Raw genomic sequence first — 9,187 nt, forward strand, 5'->3', positions numbered from 1 at the left:
CAAGAAATAAGGAGTCCCTGCACCTCGCTAGAACCTTGCTACGCAAGGACTGCGGCCTACGCAAGCTGTGTGTGAAGGTATAATGAAGTGTGACTCGTCCTAGGAAGTTGATCTGAAGTTCTTTAGATGGAAACTTGTAGACTAGGACTTTCCCAATACCACCTCGTCAGGGTATGGGGACGTTACAGTATTAACTTAATACTAGGAACACAAGGGAACATGGTTTACCTGCAGTGGTTTGAGGTCAGCTATGCAGAGAACCCAGGATGCTGCTTTCCCCAAGAGAGGGGATGATGAAGAAAAGAATAAGGGCCAGTCAAACCTTTTCATTCATACAGACTAAAACCGGGTAACAATGCCCTCAACCTTCTGCTACTTATCCAATAAGGAGCTTGAGGTTTTAAACCTGCTGTTGTGCAGCCACCACAGGACCGATAGAGAATGTATCAAGCCTCCTGTGGGTCATGTCTTGCAGGTAATGGGCAGTGAAGGTTGTGTGACGCTTCCACACCCCAGCTTGAAGAACCTGTATCACTGAAAAATTTCTTTTGAAGTCCAAGGACGTAGCTATGCCCCTGACATCATGTGCTCTAGGGCAACGTGACGGAGGAGGATCTGGATTCAAGGCCAGATGAATCACCCTACGAATCCATGCAGAGATGGTGTTCTTGGTGACCCTCCTCTTAGTCCTCCCTGTGCTGACGAATAATGCTGGCACATGAGGACGGAGTGCAGCTGTTCTTTTAAGATATAGCCTCAAACTCCTTACTGGGCATAGTAAGAGATGGTCTAGGTCATCTGTTAGAGAACGGAGACTAGAAATCCGGAAGGAGTCAAACCGAGGATCCGATACCCTAGGATTCTGAGTCTTAGAAATAAACTCAGGGACGAAGCTGAACGTTACCTCCCCCATCCCCTTGAATGAGCGATGTCATACGAGAGACCATGAAGTTCGCTATCACGCTTGGCCGAAGCCAAAGCTAGTAGGAACACCATCTTCCAGGTTAGGTGGCAATCTGATGCCTGGCGTAATGGTTCATAGGAAGGTATCTTAAGAGACCTGAGAACTCGAACCACGTTTCATGGAGGAGGTCTCACTTCCGACTGAGGGCAGGTAAGTTCATAACTACGTATGAGTAGAGAAAGTTCTAGCGATGAAGAAATGTCCATTCCTTTCAGCCTGAAAGCTAGACTCAAGGCTGAGCGATAGCCTTTCACTGCTGAGACTGAAAGGCGCATTTCTTCTCGCAAATACACAAGGAACTCCGCTATTGTTGGAATAGTGGCATCGAGTGGAGAGATACCCCTTCCACGACACCAACCACAGAAGACTTTCCACTTTGCCTGGTAGACTGCTGCGGATGACTTTCGCAGATGTCCAGACATCCTGACAGCAACTTGCTGCGAAAATCCTCTCTCAGCGAGGAGATGCTGGATAGTCTCCAGGCGTGAAGTCGTAGCGAAGCTACGGCTTTGTGGAAGATGTTGGCATGTGGTTGTCTGAGCGGATTGTGCCGTGGAGGGAGTTTTCTCGGTAGCTCCGTTAGGAGTTGCAGAAAGTCCGGAAACCATTCCGCGTGGTGCCATAGCGGAGCTATGAGGGTCATTGAGAGATTGACCGATGTTCTGGTCTTGTTGAGCACCCTCCTCATCAGACAAAACAGGGAAAGGCGTAAACGTCGATGTTGTCCCACCGTTGTTGGAAAGCATCTTGCCAGAGAGCCTTGGGATCTGGGACTGGGGAGCAGTACAGCGGAAGCTTGAATTTCAGGGCTGTTGCGAACAGATCCACAGTCGGAGAACCCCACAAAGTCTGGACTTTGTTGGCTACTAGTTGATCCAAAGACTACTCGGCTACTATCTGAGATGCTCTGCTCAGATTGTCGGCGAGCACATTCCTTTTGCCTGGAATGAAGCGTGCCAAAAGTGGAATCGAGTGGGTTTCGGCCCATCTCAGTATCTCTACTGCAAGATGGGATAGCTGCTTCGAAAAGGTACCTCCTTGCTTGTTGATGTAAGCCACTACTGTGGTGTTGTCACTCATCACCACCACAGAGTGACCCGCCGGGTATTGTTGGAACTGTTGAAGGGCCAGGAAGACGGCCTTCATCTCTAGGAGATTTATATGGAGGTACTTTTCTGATTCTGACCACAGGCCTGAGGTCGTGTGGTGCAATACGTGGGCCCCCCACCCTTTCTTTGAGGCGTCCGAAAACAGCATCAAATCCGGGGGGAGGACGAGAAGATCCACTCCTCTCCGTAAGTTCTCGTCTGTCACCCACCACTGGAGGATCGTCCGTTCCGCAGGTCCCATAGGGATCAGGACGTCCGGGGAATCGTAACCTTGATTCCACCGGGACTTGAGTCGTCACTGGAGGGATCTCATCCTGAGGCGATCGTTGGGAACTAGACGAACCAATGATGAAAGGTGACCGAGGAGACGTAACCACGATTGGGCTGGAAGTTCTTCTCGTCTGAGGAAAGGGCTTGTGACCTTCCTCAGCCTTGCTATCCTGTCATCTGATGGGAAGGCTTTGTGGAGATTGGTGTCTATAATCATGCCTAGATATACCAGTCTTTGAGTGGGAAGCAGAGAGGACTTCTCGAGATTTACCATGATCCCCAGATCCTGGCAAAGTCTCAGAAGTTTGTCCCGGTGTTGAAGAAGGGATGACACCGAGTCTGCTAGGATCAACCAGTCATCCAGATAACGGAGGAGATGGATGCCGATCCTGTGTGCCCACGAAGATATTAGGGTGAACACTCTAGTGAAAACCTGTAGTGCTGTGGAGAGACCGAAACACAGCACCTTGAACTGGTACTCTTTGTTGTCTAGGCTGAATCTTCAGTACTTCCTTGAAGACAGATGGACTGGGATCTGGAAGTACGCATCCTTTAGATCCAGTGTACACATGAAATCTTACGGTCTCACTGCTAGTCTGACCATGTCTGCAGTCTCCATGCTGAACGGAGTTTGTTTGACAAACTTGTTCAGGGCCGAGAGGTCGATGACTGGTCTCCAGCCTCCAGACGCCTTCTTTACAAGAAAGAGTTGACTGAAGAAGCCTGGGGACCCGTCGAGGACATCTTGGAGAGCGCCCTTCTTCAACAGGGTCTGGACTTCTGCCCGAAGGGCTTGCCCCCTTGATGATCCCATAGCAAGGGAGCTCAATGACACTGGATTCGCCGTCAGGGGAGGTAGAGATGTGAACGGGACGCGATATCCCTGACTGATTACAGAGATCGTCCAGGAATAAGCCCCGAGTTGCTGCCACCTGCCTGCGCAACTCTGTAGGCATCCCCCCCACTGATGGACATGCAGGGGGACTGCCAATCCTAGCATTTGCAGCCTTGGCTGCTCCCTCTAGGATTCTTACCTCCTCTGGAGGACTTTTTGCCTTTCCTATCCTTGACAGGAAAGGGCTTAGACACCACTGTCTTCGCTGCTGCCGTCGGTTTCGGGGTCTTGGTCGGACGGGACTGCTGGGGTGCTGGAGGCTTATAGGGCTTAGATGTCAAAGCCCTATGAAGGAGGGAGTCTTGGTGAGACTTCCTCCACCTCACAGCGGCCTGTTCCACATCCTTAGGCTCAAACAGGTTCGTTCCTTCTAAGGAAGAATGCCTGAGCCTAATGATCTCGGTGCTAGGGACCTTCTGATGGAACCTCTCAGCCACCGCATCCCGACGTTTCAGGATGGTGTTTGACCACAAGTTCGAGACATGGTGGGCCATAAACTCGATCGTGCAAGTGCCTGGGAGGAGGAACATCTCCATAGCTTTCCTGGTAAGTTCTTTGGTGAAATCCTCAGAGCGTACCAGGATACCTAAGGTCCCTAACCAGATGTCAAGCCACGAAGTGGCTTACATAGCACACTTCGCAACCTTCTCCTGGTTAAGGATCTCGGTTGCCGAGAACGAGACCTGCCGGCTGGAGTCTCTCTCAAGAGGGACTCCCCTGGTAAGCTTTTCCAACGAATGGTGGAGAGGAAGAGCTAAACAAGGCTCCTCCAAGATCTCGAAGTACCTCCTTTGCTGTATGCGAGGAGGTGGGAGAAGCTTGTTGCCGGCACTGCAACGGTTGGAGGAGGACAACTCGGAGAGCTGTACAGCGATCTTGTCCCTGGTACTCTTAACCCCCTGAGACCAGGGCAGAGCTGCACTGGCCTTGGAAGGTTTCTGAGTGCCAAATACACGGTCCAAAACCGTGTCCTTGCCCTCTCGAGGAGGGATCTCTGGGTCGGCAAACCCATTGAGAGCCCTCATTAGAGTCAGAACTTGCCAAAATGCATGCTCTGACTCTTGTAGTTCTCCTCCTGACGTCGGACTTGCAGCAAATTCTCCTGTCCCCAACGGCTCTTCTTGGGGAGATTCGCGGATGTTCTCCGAGTGGCTAGTTGGCTCCGTCCTAGGTCTTGTAGAGGACTTTGGTACCGTCTTCGAGTCCTTCGACTCCTTCCTGGGAAGGATGATGGACTCCAACATAGACGGTGGCAAGTTCTTTTCAGCCCCTACCCTGAAAGACTTCTCAGCGCGAGGTGGGGTTTCCCCCATTGGTGCGATGGGGGAACGTCTCACCTCACGTGATTCCCGAGGACGGGAAGTACTCGTCCGACAGGGAAGGAGAAAAAGTCTGGGGGGGTGAAGGAACTGCCTCGAAGGCTTGCGTGGAGTCAACTTAGCTCTCGGAGAAGCAACCACGTCCAGAACTCCTCTTTTTCTCTTCAGAGGAGTAGAAACAGCCAAGGATCTGTGTCCTAATTCAGAGAGAACAGGCTTGAAAGCCAGCGTAACCGCTTTGATTAGAGCACCAAACCATGGTTGTTGGCTGACAGTCAAGCTGACAGACACTCCCTCTGGAGGGACACGGATCAACGGATCCCTGGGAGGAGTTCCCAAAGGTGGGTTCGCCTGAAAAGAAAAAGGTATCCTGGACCTTTCTGGATGTTTCCCTTCCGCCACAATGCGCGCTGCTATGCGTTTACGGGGAGGGGAATGCGGCGATGGCAACATTGCTGTGCGTTGTCCCGCAGCCTTGCGCGCGGGGGCGCGTAATAGTGTTCGCGCGATAAAGAATACCCGGGGTTGCGCGCGGGAGACTGCTGATGTGTGTGCATGCGCATGCAGGCGATTGCGCGGGCGCGCAGGAGAATGATGGCGCATAGGACCGCACGCAGGAGACTGTGGGCGCACAGGAGAGCGGGCAGGAGATTGATGGCGCGCGCGCAGGCGAGTGTTCGCGCGCCCCAGCAGATGTTGTAGGGCGCGCACGCGCAGGAGCGATACCCCTGTCGCGCGGGCATGCAGTTGAAGCCTGTGCGCGTGGGCGCTCGTCAGCATGGTGGCGCGCAACTGCAGGAGAGAATGGGTGCGTGTGCGTATCCTTGTGGGCGCGAGTAGGAGACTGCGCGTGTCAGCGCGATGGCGACCAGATCCGAAGATCGTGGGTGCGCAGGAGAGATGATCGCTGTGTGAAGGCGCTGCCGCGCAGGAGATCACTGTCGTACAGGAGAGCGCTGGCGTACAGTAGGCTGGCGCGCAGGAGAGCGCTGGCGCGTTGGAGAACGCTGACGCGTAGGAGGTTACTGGTGCGCAAGAGGTTGATGGCGCGTAGGAGGTTGCTGGTGCGAAGGAGGTTGATGGCGCGCAGTAGCGCTCTGACGCAGAGGTGAGCGTGGCTGCGCTAGCTCAGGCAAAGCCTGGCGCGCAGGAGAACGTTGGAGCGTATGACCATCATCGGCATGGCACGTGAGGGAAGTATGCGCGCGATGGCGCATACTCTCTTGACATCCCGTATTAGGGTTCGATGCCTGACGAGCATGAAAGTCAGGATTTGTTGGCGCGTAGCGCGCGTCAGCCCTCAGGAACGGAGACGGCAGGTTGGCAGGCCTGACGGGTGGAAGGTCGACATGTCCTTTAAAAGGACGACCTTCCACCGAAGGGGATCGCGAACGATCCGCTGAGAGGTCCAGGACCAGAGCAGGAACAGTCGGTGATCGCTGAAGAGGCTCCTCTGTGGTGGACTGCAACGAAGATGACGAACCAAAGAGGCGCCTCCTCACAGCAGGTGAAGGAAGGCCTCTCTGGCAAAGAGGAAGGCAAGCTTTGCGGCGGATGCGCCCTCTGGGGGCCGTTGGATCAGCAAGCTGACCTGCAATCCTCCGAAGAGGAGTCTCTGTAAGTGAACTTCCCCGATGGAAAGAAACACCAGCAGGAGAGACTGTTGGACAGTTTCTCCCTCGTAGGTTGAGCAGGAACGGGAGAAACTAAGCCTTCAGCTACTGCGGGATTTTAAGAGGCAGAGGTATTAGGAGATACTGCATTGGATACCTCTGACACCACAACGTCGACAATCGACAGAGGATCAACCTCTGCCGCGGTCGGCGATTGCTTGACAGCGGCACCCAATCGGATGTAGTCAAGTAATGCTTCCTTGGAGGGCGAACCCTCGAGCCCCAAGGAAGACCAAAGCTGAAAAAGATGGGTTAGAGACAAATCCTCCCCCGGGGGGAGAGGTGGAGCTGCCTCGCTAGGGGAGGCAACCCCATCTCTCAAACCCCGAGTTCGGGAAACAGAACCACGGTCTACGCTACCACTTGACAGTCTCTCGAAAGAGACCGACCGAGTGGGAGCTTCGGAGGAGGTTTGAGCAACGGAAGAAGAGGCCTTGGGTTTTCCTCCTTTCAAAGAAACCTTCGAAGGAGAAATATCCCATTTGGACTTCTTCTTCCGTTGCCAAGAAAACCTCTTCCACTGGGAGGTAGACCACTCCCTACACTCACCACACTTGTTATCACTATCACAACGTTGACCTCTACAGTAAGGGCAAAGGGTGTGAGGGTCTGTCTCAACCGCCGACATGAATGTTCCGCAGGGGCGGTTGGGTAATCCAGGGCAGGTGCGCATAATCGCAGAGGCCAACTTCACACACAAACCTGTCACGTAGAAAAAGCAAAAAAAGCATTAATGGCTGCCAATGAGCGGCGAGGATGAAAGCGGACACTCGTTAAATTTTAATGGCTCGTCATTTCAGCTACGCTGAAAGTAATACCTCTATTAAATAGCGTGGTTTGTATTTCAGTTACAGAACAAACACAATTATTCATCTGCCAGTGCATATGATCAAACTTTAAACTTGTTATATTAGTACTAATGGAACAATTAGAGATAAACCCGACTTTGTTTCTTGTTTTCTTAGTTTTTTCCACTTCAAAGAAGAGGCACAACAAGAATGAAGGTGGCAGTTGGGTACAATCTGATGTGCAGGTAGCATTGTCTTCGACTAGGGCGTCGATTCTTGTCTATGGGGTATGATGCTACCCATACATCTATCTATCATGGGAGGTAGCAGACATGTGAAAAAAAGAAAGTGTAATTTTTTTTCTCATCGTTCCTCCTAGCCTGACGAGGGACTCGGCCAAATTTGGCTGGTACTGCTAAGGTACCACAGCCCACCTCCCCTGTTTTTCACCACAAATGAAGCTACATATATTGGCTCTCCTACTGCCATAACTTCAGCGGTCACTAAGCTGACCAGAGGTAGCAGTAGATGAATTTCAGCATTGGAAGTGCTGTCGAGTTCAAGAGTGCCTGAACTCTGAAAGTCTCCCTTATACTCACTAAGTCTGGGCTTAGCATGTTAATACGCAAGCCCTATGAGTAGGGAAGACAATATTTCTCTGGTATTTATGTCGTATTGGATTCCCTCATCTACCCTATCACAGGAAAGTCCTTAGAGACCACAGAGCACATTAACCTCCAAAAAATACCTCCTACATTAAAACCTTTTGGGATTCCAAAGCTAATAGCATAAGCAATGTTAGGCTACACTAAAACTACCAACTTGTGAAATCGCTTCTTTCTGGTTATGAAAAGATGAAACGATTTCTTACTTTCATTTAGGTCCAAGTTTCTTCAATAAAAAAAAGCCATCCTATAGTCAATTATTTTTAGTGAGGCAGATTTACACCGACTCGCAGGGGTGTCCCTTTAGCTCGGAAAAGTTTCCTGCTCACTGATCGGTCGGAAGTATTTCTGTCCCGACACTTCCAACGAATCGGCGATCAGGAAACTTTTCCGAGCTAAAGGGGCACCCCTGCGAGTCGGTGCAAATCTGCCTCGCTTAAAAAAATTGACTGTAGTTTTAATAACTTTACAATTTTTTTTAAAAATTGTTTTATTTGAATCTATAAAAGTGACATCTTTCATTACTCAATGCTTGAGACTTTAAGATAAACTTTACACAACTGTTTGAAGCGGCAGGATATTCTTCACACTGAATGCATGATATGACTACTGCAATTTCCGTGAGCATTTTCGTAGGCATCTTGGTCAGTATTTTCTTTCATTTTTGACTCTGGTCATAATATGTTTGGCAATCGGCAAGGCCTCCATCCCTAGAAAGCCTGTCCTCCCCTAAATTAATCCCAATTTACAAAACAAATGAAGGTCAGATTTGTCTGAAACACAAAAACAAGTGATACACTGAAAAATTTTTTAAATCCTGAAAACAGTGATGTCCTAAAAAAAAAAAAAAACAGTAGTACAGTATTCTAGAATGAACAGATGCTTTTCAATACCTTACGGTAATTGACACCCACTCTTAATTGTGGCATTTACTTTAGAAAAATAATATAGAAACATGATTTTTTATGGAACTGAATATTTGTTAACTTAAATAGACAAACAAAATTGGTTAAAAAGTCTTACAATAGTTTTTCATGCAAAGTCAAATTCCACCTATTAGAAAAACATCATGGAACAAAAGATAAGGTATTACTGTATTACAGTTTTAACCAACATAGGATATTTAACCATTTCTAACTCGTTATATCTTATTGAGATGATTGATACGAAAAAGGTACTTTAATCTACCAGCTATTAATGATTATGCCAATATTTATCAATGAAATATGTTATCCCTACACAAGTACCGAAGACATATCAATGGTGCCGGCAAGTGTTTCTCCTATTAGGATTTTGTTTAGGCACCAACGTTAAATTGAAAGCAAAGCGAGCCTCGGCGGGACAATGACCGAGTAATTGTTAACCTGTATCTTAAAATACCAACGTCAAGTTTAATATAAAAATTAGCTGAGACTAATTTTACCAAATGGTGCCTTGAAAGGTTTAGTGGGATAAATTTTAAAGTATACTTTTGAGTATCAATAAAACTATACGTTTAGTAAAA

Source organism: Palaemon carinicauda, chromosome 20, assembly GCF_036898095.1.
Source record: "Palaemon carinicauda isolate YSFRI2023 chromosome 20, ASM3689809v2, whole genome shotgun sequence".
In the NCBI taxonomy this organism is placed as follows: Eukaryota; Metazoa; Arthropoda; class Malacostraca; order Decapoda; family Palaemonidae; genus Palaemon; species Palaemon carinicauda.